General features: G+C 29.6%; 1 pseudogene; it reads right to left on the bottom strand.

The window, feature by feature from the left end:
- Nucleotides 1-334: 334 nt before the first annotated feature.
- On the bottom strand, nucleotides 335-27,284 carry LOC124888860 (annotated as a pseudogene).
- Between the last annotated feature and the right edge of the window lie 697 nt (nucleotides 27,285-27,981).

Here is a 27,981-nt window from a genome sequence, read left to right as displayed (position 1 = left end):
GAGAAAATAACCAAAAGAGCTCCCAACCTTTGTCCCAAATCCCAACTACACACTTATACTTTGCGGGAGTCCTATGATCCCCCTGAACATTTAAAAAATAAAATTATTAAATCCCTAAAGGCTTATGTGACAAAAAAAGTGTATCTCACTCTCTCTAAGAAAGTGAGTAGTCCGAAAATCTAAAAAAAAAATATTTCTTACATTTCTTTTTAATATAAAAGTACATACATACATACATACATACATACATATATATATATATATATATATATATATATATATTATTTTTATTTTATTTTATTTTATTTTCTTTCTTCTTCATCACCATCTCAAAATACTCTCATAAAAAGCTTCAACAACTCTTCAATGACTACCATGGCCAATCTCTTTATCTTCCTCATCTGTATTTATCTTCCAAACAAGCAACATTGCTCTCCGCCTTTCCATCTTTACTATTTTTCTCAATGACAAAATATCAAACACTTTGTCTTCATCATTACACTCTTATTCAAACTCTTCCTTTTCATCATCCAATTTCAATAAACCATCATTTTTTTCCTCTTCTAAGTTCGAATTCATCAACAACCCAATCTTACAAGACTTCATCTTTTCACTACATTTTTCATCAAAATCATTTTTAGAACAACACTCATTTCTCAATTCACTTGATTTCCCACAAGAATCACAAAAAAAATGATTCCAATCCTTACAATACCAACTAAATTGCAAAACTCTCAATCCCAAATCAAACAACAACAACTCCAAAACTTTATACAATTGTCCAAGCTACCCAAACGCCAAAAACCCCAAATTCCAAATCAGCATTCAAACTCAAATACTTCAGGGATTCAACACAATCCATGAAAACAAAATCCAAAAATCTCTTATTGAATTCAAAAACTGAACACAAAATGAACAAGAAATATAAAAGACAAATAATCTGATGTGGGTATCAATGTTTTATATGACACTGTTCCAAAATACAGAAATTTAAGCACAAAAAACTAACAATGAATAATACTTCTTTTTTAATTTCTAAAAAACGAAAATTGTTGATTTTTCGTAGTATCCATTGGAGCTCCGTCAATCGGAGCTCTGAGAGACGACCGTAGATTGAGGGGCCAAAAGTTAGAGAGAAGATAGAAGGTATATTAGGTTATTCAAGATGTAGAGAAAGAAAAAAAAAATATATATATATATATATATATTAAAAAATAATAATTAATTTTTTTAATATAAAAATATAATATTACGTGAAAATTACATGGCATGACATGACAGGTGCGTGTTGCTCACTTTCCATTACACATCTGGGTGTGAGTTTTTGGGGGGTAACAATTTCATTTTTAAAATGTTCAAGGGGGTCATAGGACCCCCGCAAAGTATAAGTGTGTAGTTGAGATTTGGGATAAAGGTTGGGGGCTCTTTTAGCCATTTTCTCAATAAAAAAAAAACATGATAATATTTTTTATAAGTAAAAGTCTCAAAGTATATTATTAAAAAGATATTTTATTTTTTAAAAACTATATATTTGTAAAGAGACCATGAGGATCCTTTATTTAATTTAAATTAATAAAATTTTAATAATAGCACGAAGCATAGATTGATTCCCTAGTTGATAATAAACAAATGTATTTTTCGTTTATTCTAAATACCACTGTACTAGTATGATGGGTCTCATATTATAGTATTTTTTACCCTTCATCTTCAAATTTATTTCACTATTAGTTCATATATTTTTTTGGCAAAATATGACCAACATTGTATTTTTTAAAATACTCTTCCTGTTTAAAAAAGAATGATTTACTTTGACTTGATACAAAATTTTAAGAAAATAAAAAAGATATTTAAATTTTATGATCATAAATTAAAGTTATGTCAAATGTATCAAAGTGTCATTTAATTTTATGATCCTAAACATGTCATGTGGAAAGTGAAAATTAAAGTATTGTCAAAAAATAAAAAAAATATTTTTTTTTAAGATGAATTAAAAAGAAAAGTAGATCATTTTTTTTTTAATGAATAGAGTATATAAAAAAGGATCCTTCACTCTTGGGCACGTGGCCTAACCGAGGTACTTTTTTGATGGAAACGGAGGGAGTATATAAAAAAGGAGCCTTCACTCTTGGGCACATGGCCTAATAAATTAGTACCTTCTAATTATGAGTAAATTCCTAAATGTTCATTGATGAGAAATTGTCTATAAATATCACTTTTATTTTATTTAGGATAAGAATATCATCTAATTTTTTCTTTTTTCCTTTAAATATACTTATCATCTCAAAATCTTTCTCTCTCCTACTTGGAATCATTAATTTTTTTTTTTTGGATAAATGTATAACTTATCAAACTTATTTAATGAAAGTTTTGTCCTAATTCTTTTTTTAAAAAATTACAAATGATATATTAATTATTAAAGATTAATCTAATTACACCAAAAGCCTAGTTTATTTTATTTGATATGTAATCTTCAACGTTTCTTTTATTTACTTATTTATTCACCACTTAATAATAGTTTTAAAAGACAAGTACTTATACGAATTGACACAATATTTTTTTTTGTGGTTTATTTTATATACTAAAAATTCTTAAATATAAAAGAAATAAAACGATGGATTTCATATTTTAGACATTAAGTTTGCTATTTATATGAGAATAAAAGAATAAAATCTCCTTTTTTTGAAGGAAAGAAAAATTATGTAGTCTTGAAACAAATTAAACTTTTTAAGAAATATTAACAAAATGATATCTTCTTCAGTACTATTACAAATGAATTTTTAAAATATTAGTACATCAATTATTCTTTGCTTTTGATGGATTTAGAATGAAGTACGGATATAAATTAGTGTTTAATTGTATAATAAAATAACATATAAATATAATGATCACAAAAAGAGTGAAGAAACTAAATTAAAAATAATATTTTTTTAATAAATTTATGCTTATCTTACGAATTTAATGATTTATTTATGGGCAATTCCTCGTAAAAAATCTGCAAAAAAATCATTTTTTTCACTATATATTTACCAAAAATGATCTTGCATAAAAATTGCAAGTAATCTATGTCCAAATTAAAATTTTCTGGTAATAATACATATTAAAAATTTTTTATTGAATTTTGTTTGGCAACAAAAAAATCGTAAATTTGCCATAAATACTTTTAAATAATAAATTATATTATTTTATTTTCTATTACTCTATATTTGAAGGAAATAATATCTTTGGATTATATTAATCTATAAAATCTTTTGTATAATTCCAAAAAGTAGATTCTATTCTTTTATTCTCATGTAAATAACAAATTTAATGTCTAAAATATGAAATTCGTCGTTTTATTTCTTTTAGATTTTAAGAATCTTTAATATATAAAATAATAAAAAAAATTAAATGAGTAACAAATTTTATAAGTACTTGAGTTTTAAATATTATTAAGTGCTGAAATAAATAAGTTAATAAAAGAAACTTTGAAAAGTACATATCAAATAAAATAATTCAAGCTTTTCGTGTAATTAAATTAATCTTCAATGATTATTATATCGTGTGCATTTAAAAAAAAAATTAGGATAAAACTTTAATTAAATAAGTTTGATAAGTTAAATAGATCTATTTATCAAAAAAAATAAAATTTAATGACATGGAATTTCAAATTGGAGAGAGGAGGTTTTTGAGGTATTAAGTATACTTTAAGAAAAATAGAAAGAATTGAGTGATATTATTGTCCTAAATAAAACAAAAATGATATTTGTAGGCAATTTCCCAAATATGGGTGACCATCTAGGGAATTTACTCTTCTAATTATTGTTTGTGGTACTTTTTGATGGGTGATGCTCTGAGATCCACACATTTTATATATGTTAAATTACGTAAATTTAGGATTATTAAAAAATATTAAAAGTATTACAAATTATAATAATTAATAAATTAAAATATAATTTCTTTTTAAATTTTTTTTAATCCTCTCCATTTTAATTTATTTGTCTTAATTTTGATTCATTATTACATTTGAAATTTATGTTAAACATATTATACACAATAATTAATAATTTAAAGTATTTTTATATGAATTTCATTGATCTGAAAAAAAACAATGTATGCATATCTAAAAATTTATCTACTAAATCGGAGATTCTCAATTATAAATGATAGAATTATGCATATTTTAGAATTTTCAAGCATCAATATTGGCCTCGTGTGTAGCATGAACATAGCTAGCTAGTCATATAAATAAGAGTAGGGCAAATCACATAAATATACACTTTAAGAGTCAATATTATAAAAATTACCCATATTTTCTGTTTTACAAAATATAACAATAGAAATATAACAAAATCTACCAAATAAGGCAAAAGAAAAAATAAAATACAATAAATAAAATAGCATGATTTAAGGGGGCAACTTAATAATTGATATTTTACCCTATAAATTCTCCTATTTTGTTTTTCATCAATTTTTTTAAAAAATAATAAATAAGACAAGGGAAAAACACTACATTTATTTGATATTTGTTTAATGTTTTCAGATTTAATTTATTTAATTCAATTGACCTTAATTTTTAATATTTTTTAGGAGAAAACATCATTAATGTTGTAAATTCTCCGGTTGATTCAAACCACATCCTATACAAATTTCATACGCCATAAAATTATTGGTACACTTATTTTTATATACATTTATTTCTATATCGATCAAACACCGTAAAAATAGATCAATTTCTATACATATTAGACACCATAAAATTATTGATACACCAATTTCTATACATTTTAGACACTATAAAATTATTATTATTAATACACCTATTTCTAAAGAGTTTAAACAATATAAAATTATTGATACACCAATTTCTAATACACCTTAAAATAAAATTAATGATATACTAATCTCTATATAATTCAGACACCATAAAATTATAAATATATCAATTTCTAACTATTTCAAAAATTATAAAATTATTGATACACCAATTTTTATACTTTTTAGACACCATAAAGCTGTTGATACACCAATTTCTATACAATTCAGACACCATAAAGCTGGTAAAACACCAATTTCTATACAATTCAAACACCATAAAGCTGGTAATACACCAATTTCTATACAACTCATACACCAATTTCTATACAATTCACACATCATGATACACCAATTTCTATACAATTCATGCACCATAAAATAACCTCTGACAGAGATCGATTCCAGCGCTAATCGCCAGAACAGTGATACGTCACCCGTATTTTCCTTCTTTCTCTCACGTTCACCTTCTCTCTCTCAGGTTCTCTCCGTGTTTCTCTCTTCCCCCAATCTCTGTGTGTGTGTGTGTGTTGCTGTGAACAAATCCCCAAAAAATGGCCTCCAAGAACTGGCTTTTTTAGCCACGTAAAGTTTACCCAGAAAAGAAATTTCTATAATAAAAACAAGGGCAACGAAGAGAGGTAACAAATTGCACCATTTTCTATTGGATACGTTTGAAATTGAAGATGACGATCCAATTGAACTACCCGGTGATTCATCTGCCCATGGGAATCGTTGAATTGTCATGAATCCCTAATAGGAAGAAAAGTGGATTCTTGAATTTTCATGCACGTTATTGTTATTATTATCAAAGTGAGGCTATACTAGAAAGGGGTTTGGTATGGGTCAACTAAAAACTTTTTACTACCCTTGATTTTCAAATACCCTTGTTATTAGGATTTTCAATCAAGAAAGAAGAGAGGAGATAAAAAAGAAAGAAGAGAAAGGATTTTTTGATTAAATTTTTTACAGAAAAAAAAAAAGAAACTGAATAGTTGGTAGATTTTGTAAATAAAACTAGATTTTGTAAATAAAAAAAACTAGTGGTAGATTTTTGTAATATTTACTCTTAAAGTGTATATCTATCTATGTGATTTTTCCATAAGCATAAGAGTATGTTTGGTATGAAGAAAAAAAATCATAAAGTTTACTATTTTTTAAAACAGGTGAGTTTCTTACTTAATTTATTTTATGCTGATATTTGTAAGTAAGAAAAAATATATTAATTTTTAAAATATTTATATATAATCTAGCAAAATAATGAAATATTATGAAAATAGGATGGGGAGTGGCATTTTGGGGGGGGGGGGGGGGGGGGGGGGGTGGTTCAATGAATGGGTTGGTGGTGTTGTGTTGTGTGGATGTGGATGAGATAAGAAATTTAAAATGTCATTTGTAAAACTTATTTTATTTTTTACTAGAAAAGTCCATTTCCTCTTTTTTTTTTTTTTTAAAAAATCTTTAGAAAAATACCTTTAGATCAACCAAACATGGAAAAAAAAAAGTTTAGAAAATATTTTCCAACATACCAAACACATACCAAGAGTATATTCTTTATACTAAGAAGGATTTGTTATTTTGAAAAAGTTTAATTAGTAGATTGATAGTTATTCGTACTTTCTTATGGGTTTTAGGCATTTTAATATTAATTTATAATATTATATGTATTAATTTGTCTTGAGATAATGTGCAGCAACTCAATGTTGTTGGCATAATATGTCAACTAGTGAAATTTCTCGCGCTTCGCGCAATTTTAAAATAAATTAGTTAATTTTTTAAAAGCACCCTTCATGATTTTGATTCTATGAGTTGATTAAATTTTGTTTTTTTGAGTTAGTTAAAAGAAAATAATGTGAGTTCAATAGACATTATTTGATTTCAGTTCAAGTATTATTTGATAGATAGTACAACTTTTAATTTGGGGATCTAAATAAAAAATTCAGACCAATTTAAGAAGTCACCTATGTATTCGGCCTAATGAAATTCATTGTTGATCTTAATTTTCACTGTTATTTTCACTTTTGATTGCTATCAAAAATGAATTAGCTTCTAAATAATGAACTAAAATAAAATCAATATATTTAATTCTTTTTCACCAATTTGCTCCAAAAACATTTCTAATTCAACCTGCAAGTCTTATGATGTACACAATATTTAGTTGAGGATATTTTAGACAAAAGTCCTTAATTTTTAAAATAAAATTTCTTAGTTCAAGTACCCAAACATAAAACAAAAGGGAGTATTATAGAAACTTTAAATACAGAGAAACATCATAAAAAAAATAGTAAATGTTCACTTTAACGGTTGTTTGGCATGCATGATGTGAGAAAAAGCAACTTCGTCAGGTTGGTCAACTTCACAATCAAAGGTTCTGGTGGAGTAGTAAGTTCCTCCATTCTTAACCAGAGATTTGAAGTTCGAGTCTTGAGTATGAGATAGCTTTTGATAGGGAGTATTTTATCTCCATGATGAAACGTTTCAGCGCAAATCAAGATTAGTCGGTCTACAATATGAATGTCGACCAATAAATAGGATATCGAAAAAAAATCTCAAAGACAAGTTTCTTTCTTGCTATCTCTAAATGATACTCCTTCCGTTTCAAAATAAATGAATTGTTGGGGTATTTATTGGTGTTTCAAAATAAGTGAATCATTGAATTTTTTTTCCAAATTTACCCTTATGATTTGACAATCAATTAACTTTTGAAAAGGTATTACAAGGTCAACTTTTTTTTTGGGGGGTAAAAATGAAAAGTTGTGTTAAATTTATGTCTTTAATGCTTTTTTCTTAATCTGTGTGCCAAAATCCAACAATTCATTTATTATGAAACGGAGGGAGTAATGTTTAGTTAACAAACATGTAAAATTTAATTTACAAAAAAACAACAAACCTAAAATAAATACTAAAAAAATAATTATAAACAAAATATAGAAAGCAACACCACACACTAAATATAGAAACAAAGAGAGAGAAGAAGAAATAGAAAAATCTGCAGATAAAGCTATGTTAATTGAAACTAAAAAAGATAGTAACAAACAGAGAAAAATCTGAAGACAATTATAAAAAGTTCAACAAATAAAATATTCATACCAAAAAAATTAAGCATACCATTTATTAGAATTGGAGGAAATACAACCTAATAGGAGGATTCGAGACTCCAATATATAATTTATAATAAATATACACACACAGAGAAACTTGAATACACAAATAAAAACATGAACACCCAAGACCCATTATATACATGCAGTTGCCAAGTGTCATTCTTCTTATTCATTTTACCATTAATTGTTAATTATTAATAATATTGATTAATATCAAGACGTTTCTTTTGTTGCGTGTGACCTTTGAATTTTTACGGATTTTAAATTTTATAGTATGATATTAAATTTAAGATTTTGCATGTTTTCAATAAAAAAAAAATCAATTTTTTTTATCATTTTTATTTTTGCATCTTTAGAATTAAGTTTAATCGGATTAAATTAGTAGGATGAGAAAAGGCTTTTAAACTAATAATTCTTTAATGTTCTTAAATGCATTTTCTTTTTAAATGAGCAATGAATATACATAATTATAAAGCAACTAGTGATAATAGCCGCGCTTATAAATAACATTAGTAAATTTATATTAATAATACATATTATCGCAGATTATTATAAAGAAAATTATTTGTTTTTATCTTATCCTGTGATAATTAATTGTATATAGTTAATTAAATTACAAAATCTTCCTTGTATATATGTATTTTGTTGGATAATAGAATTTTCGTTTCTCTAAAATTTTCTTTTATATATTTAAATGAAATAAAGATGAGATAAGAATTTAAAAAAATTAAGATCAATGAATACAAATTAAAATAAAAAATTTTAGTTATTGTTTTGTACTTCGTAATTAGTTATGTCACCAATTATTTCATAATTATGTTTTAGTGTTAGTTCTAGTTATCCATAATTTAAAGAATTCGATATAATAAAAATTAGCATTGATTCGAGTTTGAAAGTTCTATCTCAGCAAGAAAGATTGCAAGTTCTATTTCACTAAGAAAGGGGCTATAAATAACAAATATTGTTATCCTTCAACCTTTCATTGTTGATTGTTGCTCACGTAAAAAGGATCTTCCCCCCCCCACTCATTTGAGAAGTTTAGAAAAGTTAGAAAATGTTAAAAAAATACTTTAAAAATTGTGCAATATATTTAGAAGAAAACATAACAATGATATTAGCACCTATCTACTTCTCTTTCCTCCTCTGCCATAGTTACAAAGTTGGGTCTATGTGTTTTATACACCACGTTTATGAAACTAATGAAACAAACTACATAAAACTTTTTAAAAAACAAAGTGTTCTATGTGACATGAAAGGATATCAAAACTAATGAAGTCTTCCGATTTAATGAAAGGATATCTAACTTCATGTACATCAATCCTTTTATAAGATGATGCTAATACACTTAGAAATTAAAGATATAAAATAAAATAAAAAGAAAGAAAGTAAACAAAAGAGAAAAAAAATAACACACAATGAGATCCCAAAATTATATGAAGATATACTGAAATATAAATAGGCAGGACAAATGAATTGTGCATTTAATTATGAGTGATTAATTATATTTAAAAAAAAAACTATCTAGGCATACTATATAAATGAGTATTGATACTATGTGGGTGAAACAATGATATAATTAGTCTTTATTGCATATAGTAGATAACTATTTTAGATTATATTTAATTAGTCTTTAGACACGTACATTGTACGTGTGTTTCACGAAGTAAATTTTTGTAGATTCATAAAAACGATTAAAATTCTATAAAAATATGTGTGCAATGAAAAATGCAATGCAACAACTATAAATAAATCTTTTTAAGTATGATAAAAAGCATCAAATAAGGGGTGCATTTGAATGTTTAAAATTAATTCATAATTTTAACCAACAAATGTAAATTATGAACTTTATTTAGTTGTTAGCAAACCTTCAATAAAGTCAAAACTAACTAATTTGAACCTAAATGAAAATATAGATTTACTTCAATTAAAAATTTATAAAAACTTAAATTAAAGAAGTTTAATGAGAAAAAAAAAAAAGAAAATAACATAAAAGGAACCAAAAAAAGATAAAGGGGCGAGCAGTTAAGAGACATAGCACACATTGAACTTGTATTAAAAATTGAAAGAGTAAACAAACCTTTTCATGATAAATAACAATTGTTTCATTATAATTGATATTTATATTCATTATATTTTAAAACTTTATGACTTTAAATGTAAAATAAATAAATGTACGAGAAAATATAACTACTTTTGTAGAAGCCTAAAGGCACATATGACCATTTGAATAGATTAACATTTAAATTTATATTAGTTTCAGTAAATACTTTATTTAGTATTTAGTTTAATATGATATGATTACTATCTATATTTAATTAGTATTTTATAATATTTTAATTTAATGTAGGAGTAAAATATAAATACAACTTTTCACTTTGAAACTTACATCATCAATCGACAATAAAAGCAAAGAAAAAACCATTTAAATTCAACAATTGAGAAAGAGAAGTAACAAATATAATAGAAAAAAAATATAAATAAATGAAAAAAATAAATAAATCCTAGCTTTGAAAAGTGTCATCTCACCTTCCACTTTCTCTTTAATTGAGCAATGAATGTGGATCAAAATTTATTGATCATTAAAAAAATTATTCTTTTTGACTTTTTTTTCACTATTTTTCTTCTTTTCACTATTCACTCTAATTCTCTTGATTTTTTTATTTTTATTTTTAATTAAAAACTTAATTTTTAAATTTAAAATTTCTAATCAAACATTTTTTCTCTTAAAGATCAAAAAACAAATCTGCCATGTTGTGAGACTTTTGTTAGGTCATTTTGACAATAGGTTCTTTATACAAATGAATTCTTTTGGCCAAAATAAAATAATATGTATATATATATATATATATATATATATATATATATATATATATATACTTTTGTATTAGTTGACATATTTTCAAGTTAGGTTGTGAGATGTTATTTTTTTTTTTAATTGTTGATACTTGAAGAAAAAGAAATACTAAACTAGGATGCTTAATTATGAAAGTCGAGTAATATATAGTTCGAATTAGAGATAATCGAACAAAAAGAAGATCTAAAAATTAAAGAAAAGAGCCAAAAATAATGAATCATTGGTCAAAAAACTACGAGCCAATAAGTTCTATGTTATCAACAAAGCAATAAGTTGAAAATATTTTTCGTTGCCCACATAGCGTTAAACTTTGTAATAAAGTCTTGTTCTTGAAGAGTGCATTTCTTGCATTTGACGAAATAGCTAATTGAAAATACTAAATTAAGCAATAAAAATGTATGTATCTATATATCTATCTATCTATTTACACACACATACATATATATATATAGAGAGATCATTCAAACTTCTATACTTCGTCATACTAATTAAGTTGATAATCTCTCTTGGTGAATCTTCCAAGACATAAGCTATGTTAATGAATCTTCAAAGACCATTGAACTTTCTTCTTTATCATGATAAACTTGTATCAAATTAAATTAATTCTCTCTTTGATGAATTTATACCAATATCAAACTTGCTTCTTAATTTTGATAAACTTGTGTATTTTTGACTATTATTGTACAAGAAGAAATTCTAAAGAATATTTAATAATCTTCATCAAAATGATGATTACCATATTATCACATGAAAAAAATGTAAAAAAAAAAGGCAAAAAATACTATTAAAGAAAAGAAGGAGAAAATGAAAATGAGTATCCAATAATTCCATAGATGAATGATATTTATAGATTGATTAATTCATAAGAACTAAGCAAAATGAAGTTGAGAAGACATGTTATTTAAGTGGAGAATACAGATAGATGAAAATTTTTTATAACTTATGAATATAACTACATATAGTAAATATGATAGAGTTTTTCTTTAATTAATAAACAAATTAATTAGTGAAAGAATGAAGAATAAAATTCAAAAAAAGGAGAAAAAATATAAATGAGAATGGAGGCCTCTAAGACATGCCACATAGGATTGTCTTAGAGTCTCCTTTATTTATTTATATATATATTGATTAGTGTACTTGTTCACCATAGTCTGAAAAAAAATTTCTTACAAATACAAAAAATTTAAATTTATTGAAAATAATACAAAAAAAAATGATGATAAGCAAAATAAAAGGTATAGACACAAGAGACTGAATAAATAAATATAATTTTTTTTTGGCTTTCTTGATATGTCACCTAAGTGAAGTTGAAGTGAATTGAATCAAAGGAAAAGTAGTGAGAATAGTAAAAATGAATGAATCATGCTATATACCACAATTATAACATATACACATATATAAGAACATATATCATCTTATTAAATTTAAAAATAAATAAGAAAAATATATGGTGTAGTAGATGTTAATTATAATATTTATCATAAAATTAAAAAGTGTCTATATATATAAAGAGAACCGACTATATACTCCCGACTATATAACCCCTTCGTTACTTTGTTGTCATATATACTAAAAATAGCTACTTCTAAATATTTATCAGTTTAAAAAATCAAGAGAGATTATGAATTATTATTTTTCAACTTTACCTTTAAATATTAATTATTCTAGAATTAAGAGGCACATAAATTATTAAAAATATTAAAGATTTAGTTAGACATATATTAGTGAAAGCTTAAAAAGAAAGAAATAGAGGACGTAGGCATATAAAGAGTAGAACTATGAAATGCATGAAATTCATACTTATTGGAAAATGAAGAAACAAATTCAAAATAGGAAGAAAAACGAAAACAAATAATCTTCCACTTGTTTGTTAGCTTCACTACTTTCCTTGAGTTTACATATACCTGAAAGAAAAACAAAGAAGATCAAATTTAAAACATGACAACCCATAATCGCAATACGAAAAAAATTGATAAGATCAAAATTTTAAAATAATACAATTCATATGCATATTATGAAAAAGTTGACGTGCACAACAATAATTATTATTCCATAACTCATAAGTATAAAAGATTAAGAAGAAAGAAAGATAATTATGAAAAAAAAATCTCCATAACTTAAATAGCTAAAAATTTATAGGGATTATGAAGGGAAGCAATGACTTCTCCTCTACAATTGATAGAAAAAGGCTGAATGTCATAAAAAATATACATAATTAGAGGATTATCTTTGATGTGGGGAGACAAAAAGTTTATAAATTTTGTTGATAAAGTTAATACAAATTAATCACATTAATTATTGAAGAAGAATAAAGAATTAACCAAAATATTTAGACATTCATTTAAAAAAAAATAAATAGAAAAAGATAAATAGAAATTGCTAAAGACTTTTCCAATTTTTTTTTTCTTCATAAATAAGGAATTTAAGTGATTGAAACAATAAAACTATTTAATTAGTATGTGGAGTATTAATTATAAAGTCATTTATTATTATAACATTAAAAAAATAGAGTAAAAAATAAAAAAAATTAGAAAAAAGCTCAAAAAAGGAAGAAAAAAGATAAATGACATTGTAGGCTTCTTAGATATGCCACATAGAATGGACTACAATTCTCCTTTATATATATATATAATAGTGAATAGGTTTGCGCTTTACGCGATGTGTAAGACCTTGTTGAATTTATATAAAAAAAATTATAATAATAAAATTTTGATGAACTATTTTATCGAATGAAGATAAATTATTGAGAAGAAAGATACTTCACAGGTAAGAACTCCAACTTTTCATTCATGCTTAAATATTTTTTCATAAATATTACTCAAGTATTATAAATGATAATATTTATTAGAAATCATAATTGGAGGTAAATCATATACTTAATTCAAGCTTGTCTTACCTAATCTTATTTATTTATTGTTTCATATATAATGGGTTAATAATGTAAATAAGAATATTTATAGTTATTGTAGTGATAAGTAAACATTATACATAATCAAAGATTTTTTTGTGTTACATAAGTCCTCTCATCTTCTATTAATTAGAGAATTACATAAGTCCTTTCATCTTATCCGTTTTTTATTTAATTATTTTTCATTCATTTTTATTTTACATTTTTCTCCTTTTTTTACATTTTCTCCTACTCCATCCTATTAATTTATCTTATGTTAAATTAAATATTAAAAATCTAAAAACCTCTTAATTTCCTCCATAACCAATATATCAATATATATCTATAAAGGAGAAACAAGACAAGGATGATGTGACACCATTTTATTTTCCACCATTCCTATTTATCTTTTTTCTTCTTTTCTTTTGATTTTTTCCCACTATTTTTTGCATTGATCAATTTGTTAAATAAATAAATAAAATTATTATATTTATTATATTCAATTATATCTCATGAGTTACGAAAAAACCTCCATCCATTTACATTCTCTGTTTTAGTAACATATCCCTTCAACTTTCTTCTATCAAATTCTTATGACTTGAACAATTTATATATAGGCAATGGTTTACTCAAAAGACAACATTGAACTTTGTAGTCATGATAAGAACAACTAAAAATTGAATCCATCAAATATAAATTCTGAATCCACCTCTTCGCGGTAATGCACCATGTTCTTGAGGTCTTAGACTATCCAAGTAATCAAGAACATGTATATCACCTCCCTTAATTTCTAAACAACAAAACTTTACAGCTGCTAGCTGCATTTATTTTTTATTCAAATTGTAAATATCTCATTTCACTGGATTTGGTTAAAAAGTAAAATCATAGAGCAATTATGTAAACATTTTTTTGTGAAAATTCTTTTGTCACCTTATTGTCATCATATGTGAATTGTGCTATATTTCACTACTATTTTGTTAAAGGGAAAAAAGTTCCATCTCACAGATCGTGTGGTTAGTTTTCAAATCTCTAAACATTATTTTTGAAAATGACAAATCTATATACATCTAATGTATTTCAGATTTGGTCGAATCGACCCTCGTAGAACAAAAATGCAATAAAATTTTGAGACGTAAAGAGAGAGAGAAAAAAGGTTACACTATAAACATAAAAATTGTTCAGATTGTTCAATTGATTTTTCTTTCCAAAGAACAATAACTTTTTTGTCTTCTCTTCTACCCAAAGAATACTTCTTGCTTTTCTGAACAATATTCCACTATTTATTTAAATTCAGAGGGCTTGTTATATTCACTAAAATTATTTGCATACAATCTTGCGAAAAAGATGGAGTAAACATCACAACCTTAAATCAGAGAATCACACATCTAGTATTTTTACTTGGATGGATCATTTTGGACGAAGATGAAATAGGCAATGACAATAGTACCGATGATTCTGCCAAAAATAGCAGCGAGGCTAGTTAACAACCTCCATTTTCTGTGTGACATCCTTCAATCTTCTTCTTTCAAAACTCTTTAATCTCAATATCGCCATATCATTTTTCCTTAAAACAGGTTCATTTGAACACGCTGAAGATGACACAAATATAAATTTTACTATCAAAGAATATTCATGAACACATGAATAAATATCACAAGATAAATTTAACTATAGATACAAAATAAGAAAATGAAAATATGAACTTCATTGAACTTGAGTGCATGATTAGCAAATGATTATAAATGTGAAATATTCAGTAAAATTCAATCAATTCTAAATCATACAAAGTAAAATGTCCAATGTTCAAAATCCCATATATTGAAAACTTACTAACTTTAACGTTAAATATTTTGTAAAATTCAATCAATTCTAAATCATACAAAGTAAAGTGTTCAATGCTCAAAACCACATATATTGAAAACTTACTAACTTTAGTTTTCTTCTTTTGCGTTCAACCATGGCTACAAAGTTCAATGTTGTCTTCTAAGTAAACCATTGCCTATATATAGATTGTTCAAGTCATAAGAATTTAATAGAAGAAAGTTGAAGGGACCTGTTACTTAAATAGAGAATGTAAATGGATGGAGATTTTTGTAACTCATGATATAATAAATATAATAATTTTTTTATTTATTAAACAAATTGATCAATGCAAAAAATGATGGAAAAAGTTCAAAAAAAGGAGAAAAAAGATAAATAGAAATGGTGGCCATAGAGAGGTGCCACATCATTCTTGTCTTGTTTCTCCTTTATATATATATATATATATATATATATTGATTGAGATTCTAATAAAAATAATACTTAGAGTTTTGTATGTGGTCCATCTTTAAGGTATTTAAAGATTAAAAAAACGATAATGATTTAAAAATTTTAACAATGACTTGTGATTTTCAACGTTAAGATTTAGAAAATGATTATCTAATTGAAACTGCAGCTTCCGCTTTCCTTGATGATCAACATAAAGTTCCTCAATCGAAAAACAAAAATTAGTAAATAGACTTTAAAATTTTGATAGAATTGTCAACTAAACTTTTTTTTACAAGTTTATTTGATAAAAAATGTTAAAATGATATCGCAACTTCCATTTGTTTTTTAGTGGTCAATATCCTTTGTTTGCATCAACATACGTAACATGCTCCTAATTCTCACTCATATAAATACTTCTAATTAATTACTATAAAATACAGTAATATTTTATAACTTACAGCAATTTAAGAGAGAAGGAATATCCCCTAGTTTTTAGCAAACTGAAAAATCGATTATGCCCCGAAATTAAATTCTCTCATAATTTTAGCTCCTAAAATTGCAAAAAATAATTTGTTGCGAATAAGATATGGAAAAGGGTCCAAAATATCGCTTAACTATTGAATATAGATCAAATATACCTTTGCGTGATTTTGGGCTTAAAAATACCTATACCATTAGGGATAAACTACATAAATACCTCTCATAGTAGGTGATTTTGCTTTTAACCCCCCTAAGAAAAGTCCTACAAAACTAGTCTTCCTTCTTTTTTTATCAGGCGGAGTACATTGTTATATCCCTCAACTTGACACCATCTTTCACTTTGACACCTCAAATGAATATTGTTCACTTTAGGCACCTCAACTAGCGTACAAATGTGTCATTTTTGACACCTTTTGCAGAGTTGGCATGATGTGTGTATTTCACTTATCCTAAGGCGCGTGGATGCCCTTTTTAGACTGATGTGGCGTTGAAGTTGACCCACAAACACAATATTAACTCATCTCCATTAATTTATACCTTCTTCTTTATTTTTATCCACCATTTTTATCAATCTTAAGCTTATTTAATGGTGAAAATTATTGAGAGAGATTTAGAAATTGAATACACATTTAAGGATTCATGAAGATGCATTCTTTATGGACACAAGGGATCTATGAGAAATATTTACCAGTACGAATTAACCAATTAAAATCAATATATAACAAATATAGGATCGAATTAACCAAAAAAAAGGAAAAATCAGGAAACAAGAATGGAAACCCGTAATGAATTAATGAGAAAAGGAAAGGAAGAAGAGAACAAAGGGAAATGAAAAGAGCAGAATGAGGTTGAAAAAATGATTTTTGTAGGCGGAATGAGTAAGAAAAGTTTTTCACCATTTTTGTCAATCTTAAGCTTATTTTTTTCAAGAAATTTTTTCACAATTTTTGTCAATCATTAATGAGAGAAGTATCAATTACCCCCTGAAGTTGTCTCGTTTTATTCATGGTACACCTGAACTTTGAGTCATCTTAAGTATCTCCGAACTTGTTCTTTTAGTACATCGTGTGATCCTTTTTGACCCACGGACCACATCATGTAAAACACAAGCATACACATGGAAATACTGCTTATGTGTCTATCCACATGGATAAATACCATCCACTTTTCTCATATTTATCTTATATAAAAAAATAACCCACTTCTACCCTTAATTATTCGATTTTTCTTTTAAAAAAAATTATATTTTTGAGTTTTTCTCTGCTCCGAAATAGTGAAAGGTTGAATTTTTCATCGGTCAAGTAAACTATTATCTAAAAGGATTATTTTTTATATTTGTTTTTTTGTTTTGTTAAAAATATAGGATTATTTTTTCGGTTAGTGTTTCATAGTAGTTTTCGATTACTGTTTTGATTAGAATTTTGAGGAGACTCACATGCACAAATACGTTTCCTATTATACTTAATGGAGTAAGAAATCGCATTTAAAGTTAGGGATGTACAAAAATTGAACCGATAAAAATGTTATTGATTTATCGTTATTGGGTTAACGATTTTTTAATAATTTTATAAAAAAAATTATTGGGTTAGTAGTTTGATTTTGATTTTTTTATTGGGTTATCGGGTTATTGGGTAAACCGATAACTCAATAAGATTATACTAAATTATTATTTTACACCCCATATATATATAAATGTAAGTAGGATTTTGGTTGCAACTAAGCTTCAATTTCTTTTCATGTTAGTTACTACTTTTTCTATTTTACGAGTGTTTTCTTATCGGTTAAATTGAAAATCGAATCGGTAAGGACTAAAAATCGATAAGAAAATATCTTATTGGTTTGATTATTGATTTAGTGTATTTAAAAATTAAAAACTGATAAATAAAACCGATAATATAAAAATTAAATCGAATTGATCGATGCACACTCCTAATTTAAGTAGGTAAAATAGAAGCAGTTGAAAGAATTTTTTTATACATTTTAGAAGTGATGGAGGAAGAGGAATAATAAATAGGAAGAGAAGAGAGAGGAGGCTTTGAAGTTCTTGAAATAATTAAAGAAAAGTAAGTTTTTTCGTGTTTTTACCATTGGAAGATGCTGATTTGGCAAAAAATTAACTTCATTACGCGCGTGATGGAGTTTAAAACCACACATTTTTCCACGTAGGCCAAAAAGGGTCACATAACGTACTAAAACAACAAGTTCAGGAGGGAGGGAGGGATACTTAAGGCGACTCAAAGTTCAGGTGTACCATGAATAAAACGCGACAACTTTAGGGGGGTAATTAATACTTCTCTCCTTGACATTCCCACTTAATGGAAATACACTAGACATGTTATTGTATTAATGCTTGACATTATTATTTGCTTGAAAAGAAATAACATTCTAAATGATGTACAAAAATTGTGTGTATGGGGGAGGGGGCTGAAATTTTTGGAGAAGATGATTTAGGATGGGGGGCTGGGGTGTTTGGAGAAGATGATCTGGGGTGGGGTAGAGGTGGGGGCTGAGGTGTTTGAAGAAGATGATTTGGGTGGGGGAGGGGGAACTGGGGTGTTTGGAGAAGATAGTTCAGGTACGTAGGTAAGTTGGGGGGGGGGGGGGTAGGGTGCTTGGAGAAGATGATTGGGGGTGTTTGGAGAAGACAGTTTTGCGGGGAGTTAGGTGAGGGTAGGGATTGATATTTATTTGATTTAAATTAATTATTTAAAAATTATTTAAATAAAAAATGACAAATGTCCTATTCTTATTGGTCACTTTACACGTCATATTGGTCACTTTACACGTGATAGCGCGTGTAATACATGCATAACATATATTTTTGCAGATTGTGTAAAAGGTGTCAAAATAACACACCCCTAAGCTAATTGAGGTGTCTAAACTGAACAACGTCTATTTGAGGTGCTAAAGTGAAAGATGACGCCAAATCGAGGGGATTGATGATGTATTTAGCCTTTTTACTATAGAGCAAATAATTATTTGCCCTTTTATGCCTCAAATATTTTTAAGTAACTTTTCATGCCTATTTATCTTTCTATTTTTTCAATGTTTAATTTTATTTTGATTTTGATTTTTTATTATCTTTTTTTTCTCAACCTCTGCTTTTTTTCTTTTCTCCTCTCAACTTCTATTTTATAAATATTTCTTCTCCTTTTTATTTTTCTTTGGTTTTATGTTTTCTTTTCATTTCTATTTAAGTTTTTTCTTAACCTTATTTTTCTTTATTTTTTATTTTGTCTTTTCGTTCTTCATTTTTTTTCTCAACCTTTATTTATTTTTCCTTTTCTATTCCGAGTTCCTATTTTTTTTCTTGTTTCTTTTTCTCTGATTTTGATTTATTCTTTTTTCTTCTTAATTCTTTTTTTTTTCTCAACTCCTATTATTTTTTCCTTCGATTCCTTCCGAACAAAAAGTTGCACCTCATGGGTAAAAATTAGTACTACCACATTGTGTCTTGATTTATGAGATATTTTAAATCTCGTCTTAGAGGCAAGACTTAACCCAAGAATTTTCAAACAACAATATATGTTCCATGGGTAAGAGTTGACACTACCACTGTCATGATCCGACCCTGGGCCTAGTCATGATTGGTATCTCAAGCCCATTGAGGGCCAGAGACCACTCCCTTTGCCTAGTCACCTGAGCACAACATAATATGAAAGATAGATAGACAACTCAATAGGAACTAAGAGTCAATAACAGTCACCACCAATACTTTGTCAACAAAAGCCTTTAAATCGAAATACCAAGTTAGGTCGGGACATGCCCCTGACCATGGCTAAAAGAAAATCCAAAAGTATGAAAAGAAACCAATGGGATTTCTAAAAAAATAAAGAAAGCAGTGAAATATCTGTCCTTTCGGAAGATAGAGGCTCACCACTTCAAGCTGACTAACAGGTGAACCAGAACCACTTAACTCTGCATAAAGTTACCGAAGAACCTATAGAATCCTACATCATGAAATGATGCAGCATCTGGAGATAGTTAGTGGGATTGAGCACTAGGATATAACTCAAGGAGGAGATAAAATAATGCCACAATCAAATTAGTCCAAAACCATTCAAAAACTATATACACATATTCATATATACATATATAAAGTGCCGGGATAGGGAACAAGGCTTAAGCGTGAATTTTAAAATCATTAACATGGACTGTGTAGCTCTAACTGTCCTAAGGGAACCCACGGGCTATATGGGTTCAACTTTTCCTGCTGAAAGGGTCCCAGTGCGTGTTAGCCCACGAACTAGAAAAATCTGAGAAAGGGCTAAGGAATCCACGACCCCAACCATTAAAAAAATGTATGTATATAGTTTGAACTATACACACGGTCACCAAGACCCCTACACCGACAAATATCATTTCAAGTATCAGTCTCTCCAGGACCTCCACCTTCTACGACAAGCTACACAACCCTCTTTAAGTCCAAATTAAAACTATTTACACATTTCCATCCATTAACCAAGGAGTCTTTTGATCAGACATTTACCATAGGTATTGTCATACCAAATAAAGTTAAGCTTGCAAGCCAATTCCATTATGCCATTCAAAAACCAATTAGCCAAATTACTCCAAAGTTTCCAATTTAAAATCAATCCATGGCCACCGAGGCCTTCCAAAAGCCTTTGCAAGTTCCATTAACCTTTTATGCAATGTAAGATTTCAAATGGTAGTTCAATTGTGCATGTATCCATGTTTCGAAACCAATTAGCCAAATCGGGTTGGGGGTAAAGTCAATTCCAAACCATTAAACCACAAATTTTTGGGGAAACCCATGTTCCCCATTCTAATTCCCCCACCCATGCATTTATTTAGTTCAAAATCACAAGATAACACATAAATAACCAATTCAAAACCATGGGGAAATTAATTCATACGATAACTGTTCCAAACCCCTCAACCCACATTCAAAATCCAATAATTAAAACAATATGGATAATAATTAAATACATGCATTGTATAAAAATTATTTAGAAAAAAGATACATGCTCGAAACACCAAGAATTTTGGAAAAGAAGTGACCAATTGAAGCTTACAGAATCAATCCCCTGAAACCCTAGCCTTTTCTTGACTTAGAAGCTTGAGAGGAGAGACTAGTTTATGACTTGATGATTTTATGTTAAAAGGGTCAAAAATTTAAGTCATTGGAAATAGTGGGATAAGAGGAAAATATCACAATGCCCTTAATGAAAACATGCAAGAAATATAGCACCCAGTCTCCACGGGTCAGGTAAGGACTCGTGGTCACTGGTCATGATTTAGCATCTTTACTCGTAGACTGAGCAGACCACTTTGGGCACCACACTATTATGGTTCGAGCCTTTTACCATAACTCGTGACCTTATCCTATGACTCATGGGGGTCTTAGTCATGTCAAGGCAGAAATATCAAGCAACTTTACTGTTATGACTACGATTGGCACACTATGACTTGTGACAAGTGATAACGACTCGTTATGTGAGTCATTACTTGGGCAGTAATGGAACAAATCAAGAAATTTTTAGAGGCTAAAACCTGGGGTATTTCATTACCCCTAGTATCATTCGTCCCCGAATAAGGAGTTAAGACACCCATTAGCACGATAATAAGAAAGAATGCACACATACCCAAACGACAAAATTCAAAAGGCCACAAGAAAGGGAAGAAAAGTCATACCTCAAGAATTTTCATCTAACATGGGAAATAGGAACAAATATTTGGACTTCATGCCCTCTTCAGCTTCCCAAGAGCTTCTTCCACCTTTTTATTCCTCCAAAGAACTTTCATCGAAGCTACATCCCTGGTCCCCAACCTACAGACTCGCCTATCTAAGATCTCAATTAGGACTTTCTCATAAGACAAGGAGTCCGAAATATCGATATTCTCCACATGGACAATCAAAGAAGGATCACCCAGACACTTCTTCAACATCGACATAGAAAAACCAGATGAATGGAACCCAAACTCGAAATCAAATCTAACTTATAAGCAACATTCCCAACTCTCCTCAAAATTAGATACAGACCAACATAATAGGGATTGAGCTTCCCTTTCTTCCCAAACCTCATCACTCCCTTTATAGGAGTGATTTTCAAGAACACCCAATCACCTACTTCAAACTCCAACTTTTTTAACCTCATATCTGCATAACACTTTGGAGACTCTAAGCAGTCTTAAGTCTTTTTATAATCACCTTCATCTTTTCCATGACTTGGTGAACCAAATCAAGGCCAAACAACTGTAACGCCTCGAGCCTGGTGCTCGGAATGCTACATGGTGCTCATGACCCCGAAGGACCACAAGCTAACCCATGACTGATATCTATACCTTTACACTGCATAATATGACATAATAATGTGGAAACATGCATTGAAATGCCATAAGGTTTAATACTGAACATGATCTAAATGATATAACATCTGTGTGGGGTAATAGAATTCCCAAAACAAAACTGAACATACTGAAGTCTAAAACATAATAGTCTAAAAAGTCTCTAACTGACTGAACTGTTTGAGTGAGGAGTTAATGGGATATGTCCCCAACTAACTCCAACTAATAAACTAATAAATGAGATAATAGGGAAATAATCATATCCATAAAAAATGAGGACTTACTTCTAACTCTGTCTGTGGATATCTGGAATCTACTGTAGCTTTGGAGCTCGTGTCTCTGAACCTATGGTATAAGACACCATAGCACAAATGTGTTAGTACTTTGAATGTACTGGTATGCATATGAGGTAGACTGAATGCATGGGGTTTATATGCATGAACAATAATAATAACTGACTAACTATCTTGAGCGTGAGAATACATACATGAGACATAACAACTAACACTAATACTGTGATAACATGGTTACTGAATCTGAGTATAACTGATAACATGAATGACTATATCTGACAGTATTGAATTTGATGGAACTATTTGAGTTTCGTACTGTATCTGAGTTGACTATATCTGACAATCCTAAAATCTAAAGAATTATCTAAGTTCTATTACTGAGACTGATTGACTGTATCTGATAGTCCTGATTCTGTAACATGAAACTGTGGAAAGTAGTTATCTAACCGACATGCCCCTGATACACAATTATGGCTGAGTTGGAGTCCAATTTGTAACCCCAATTAGAAGGATATCAATACCACGCCATTGGTAAGGATAGGCTGTGGGCAACCCTCATCTGATAGTGTCCCCTATACGAGAATGGTGGGGCCCTTATCTGACAGTGCTTATCCACCTCATCAACCCTTATCGGACAGTGTTGATGTCTCAACCTATGCTGGCTACATAGTTCTAGAATGCAAAGATGACTTCTAAAGATCACACCCTTATCTGATAGTGTGTGTCCCCATCCTTGGGTTTACTCGGTGTCAATTTCTACTCCCATCTGAATAGAAACTGAACATGATTTAACTGAACTGAACATTTGCCGAGTCACTGAATTCCATTGACTGATGGAATACTACTGATATCTGAAAACTGATTGAGTTCATGAGATCATGGAGATTTCTTGAGTCATAAGACTCCCTAAAGTCTAAGGATTCATAGCTTGACTGAGAGTATCGTGAAAACATGACATTGGCTCAAAGTACACAACTAATGTTTCAAGTACAAGTACCCCAGGACTTGATGGAAGAAAACTGACCAAACATAACTTACTTGAACATATAAATAACACCATAGTCCACGCCATATTTATAGAAGTATTTCATCAAACGCGTGATAGGCATAAACTTGTACATACACGGGGATTTCATGGTATCATGCTAGTTAGGCACTTTTCCTACATCTAGGCATTTAATCAAACATATTGTAGGCATGGTACATGTAAACATCATTGTACAATAATTAAACATCATGGTTCAATTCTAATTTCATCATTCAAGGGTTTAGTCATAGGTTTGCATGAATCTATATCTATAATAATTTAACCCACATAGAATTTATCACCCAACATGGAGTAGAATTTAATTTCTCATTATCCACATGAACAAGAGCAGCCCAATCATAAAATTCATAAGAAAATTCATAAACTTGAATTAAGAAAAGGGATTCTTGGGCTTCATGGACTAAATGAGTCCATGAATGAACACTATGCATACCTTGGTTCGTGATTTCGTAAAGAATGATGGAGGAAATTCTTGATTCTTAATCTTCTATGAAAAGCCCTAGGTTGTTCTTGAGAGGTTTTTGAGAGAAGAGAGTATATTTTAGGTGAAAAGTGGCTGAATCACGTGTTAAAGGACTTAAATAGGGGTGGGAAATTGACCCTTTTAAACCTGGACGCGTCTTGTAATTTCAGTAAAAATTTCTTGAATTGGACCCTTGGTGCGATGCGGTGCTATCGCTCCGTGTCACTGAAATTTAACAATTGGGAAACTAAGGGATGGTGCGACGTGGATCCATCGCGTTGCCTCTTCTTTTGCGACTTGAAACTTTGGCGCGATACAGAGAAAATCACGCTGAGACACTGGTAAAGGAAAATTGCCATTTTAGCTTGTGGCGCAGTGTGCCACTGACCAATATGGCGCTGCTTTACGATGGAAACTTGAAATAGTCGTAACTTCTGACCCGGTTATCGAATTTGGGTGAATCTTATATCAATGGAAAAATTATTGAATTTCCCACATGACAAAAAGTGAAAATATTTAAAATTACTCATGGAATAATCATCATTCAATTTAAAAGCTAATACTAGACATTCTTGAGATGAAATTAGCTAGGAAAAAGTATGGGGTACTACAACAACCTAGTCTCACCAATCTCAAACCACTCAATAGGTGACCTATACCTTTTACCATATAAAGCCTCAAAAGAAGCCATCTGAATACTCAAATAGTAACTATTGTTATACAAAAACTCAATAAGAGGTAAGTGATCAACCCAATTATCTCTAAATCAATCACACAAACCCTTAGCATATCCTCCAAAGTTTGAATAGTCCATTCCTCTTGTCTATCTTATTGAGAATGGAAAGCAGTGCCAAGGTTCATCTTGGTCCCCAAACCTTTCTGAAATGAATGCCGAAAACAAGAAGAGAATTGCATACCTCGATTTGAAATAATGGAAATCGGTGCTCCATGCACCTTGACAATCTCCTGAATGAAAAATTTAGCATAATCCTCTCTAAAGTAGTTTGTCCTCACAGAAAAGCAGTGATTAGATTTAGTCATTCTATCCACAATGACCCAAATCGAATCATACTTGCGAGACCATGAAAAGACCTATAACGAAATCTATGTTGATCACTTCCTACTTCTACATAGGAAAATTTATCTCTTAAGACATCCCACCAGGCCTCAAGTGTTCAACCTTCACCTGCTGACAGACCATACATTTGGCCACAAAATTTGCCACATCCTTCTTCATATTGCTCTACCAATAGATTTTTTTCAAGTCATAATACATCTTTGTCGAACCCGAATGAATTGTATACCTAGACTCATGAGTCTTAGCCAAAATCCTTTCTCGCAGCTCTTATAGATGATTCTAGCAACTATAGAATAACCTACCAGAGTAGACACAGAAAAGGGGTCGAAAACACTTTCGGTACCAAAATCAAAATGCATAACAACATTAGGGGTCACATAAGAAAGGGTAGACTCCGGATCAAGAAACCAATACACATCTTAAGAGAAAAGTTGTAACATATTGGTAACAAAATTAGGAGATACCTTAAATTCCTGATGGGTAGCAAGAGCATAGAGGCGATTTCAGCCAATTTTGGTACTAGAAGTAGCACCCTTTGACGCTGGAGCTGAAAAAGTAGTGATCGAAACCTTATTAGTCTAGTGGCTACCTTAGTTGCAGGATAGTTCCTTTGTATATGTCTAGACTGACCACTATTGAAGCATAAGTTCCTTTTCTCATCATAATAACCCCAGTGAAGTTGACCATAAAATCTACAAGTAGGATATGATGGGGGAGACTAAGCTCCATTAGCCTGAGATTGGGCACCCTATGCCTTAAGACCACTAATATTCTAAAAATGATGATCACCGAACAACTTTTGATAAAGAGTACTCGCTAAAGAATATGAACCAAAATTCCCCCAAGTATTTTTTTCTCTCTATTGACTACCATATCTCCCACTAGCTAGCTAACCTCTACCCTACTCTGAAAACCTAAACTTCTTATTCCGCCTCTCCCCCATCTCTGCCTGTCTCTTCTTTTCATCTTCTACTTGCTGGATATAAACCACAAGCCTGGACATATCTATGTCATTATTCAACATAGCAGCTTTACACTCAAATATAAGTCACGGGACAACCCAAAGTCAAATTTCCTCATCTTCACCCTTATAGCAGACACCATCTCTGGAGCATAACAAGACAACTGCTAAAATTTTAAAACATACTTTTTCACACTCATTATCCCTTACTCCAGATTCATAAACTCCTCAACCTTAGCTTTCCTTAACTTCTGAGGAAAGAAATGATCAAAAAAGGCACCCCAAAAATCATCCCATAAAGCTATCTCTGCATCATCACCTTTCAACTGCTCCCACTCCTTATACATCTAATAAGCTACATCCTTTAAGTGGTATATAGCAAACTCCACACCCTCAGAATCAATGATATGCATTACCTTGAGTATCTTCTCTATTTCATCTACAAACCTTTGAGAATCCTTATCAACCTTAGAGCCTGTAAAGGTCGGGGGATTCAACCTCATAAACTTTCCAAATCGAGTGGCCTTAGAAGAAGGAGCAATAAAACTAACACAGTCTGACTGACGGGACTGAGAGTCCACCAACTGAGTAAGCAGATTAATTGACTGGTGGAACTCTGTATTAGAAACATTACCTCGAGGCAGCTGATCAAGTCTGTGGGAACAGGTAGAACTCTATGTGGGATAATACAATCAGGTTCAGGGACCCTAGACTGGGTCTGCACTTTATCAGTAGGCCGAGTTCCATTCATATCATCCTCAGGCATGGCAAAGGTTCTAGAAGAGTTTCTATGAGCATCAAATCTTGGGAGAGAAATAATTTGAAATGTGAGTAAATTAGATATTGGAGGAATTTCAATACACCAGACTCTGTATCCCAAAATAGAACACAAAAAAAGAAAACATTCCTAAATGCCTAGTAGCCTCCCTCTTATAAGTATGGCGTGCTATACATACATAAAGGGGAATCTACTTGACACGGCTTTGTGAATGCCTAATGACCCTGAACCTATGCTCCGATACCAATATTGTCATGACCCGACACCAATCCTAGTCACGATAGGTATCTCAAGCCCACTAAGGGCCAAAAACCACCCCCATTACCTAGTCACTGAGCACAATAAATATAATAGCAGAAGCAACCCAAATATAATATGAAAGATAGATAAACAACTCAATTGGAGCTAACAGTCAATAACAGTCACCATCCATACTTTGTCCATAAAAACCTCTAAACTAAAAAACTAAGTTAGAATCGGGACATGCCCCAGACTATGACCAAAAGAAAATCCAAAAGTATGAAAAAATGATGGGATTTATGAAAAATATAAAGAAAGCAGTAAAATGTCTGACCTTTTGGAAGATGGAGGCTCACCACTTAAAGCTGACCAATGGGAGAACCAGAACCACCTAAATCTATATAAATTAACCAAAGAACCCCTATGACCCTACACCATGAAACGA

The sequence above is a fragment of the Capsicum annuum genome, chromosome 11, assembly GCF_002878395.1.
Source record: "Capsicum annuum cultivar UCD-10X-F1 chromosome 11, UCD10Xv1.1, whole genome shotgun sequence".
Classification (NCBI taxonomy): Eukaryota; Viridiplantae; Streptophyta; class Magnoliopsida; order Solanales; family Solanaceae; genus Capsicum; species Capsicum annuum.
This window is presented reverse-complemented; position numbering and strand designations above follow the sequence as displayed.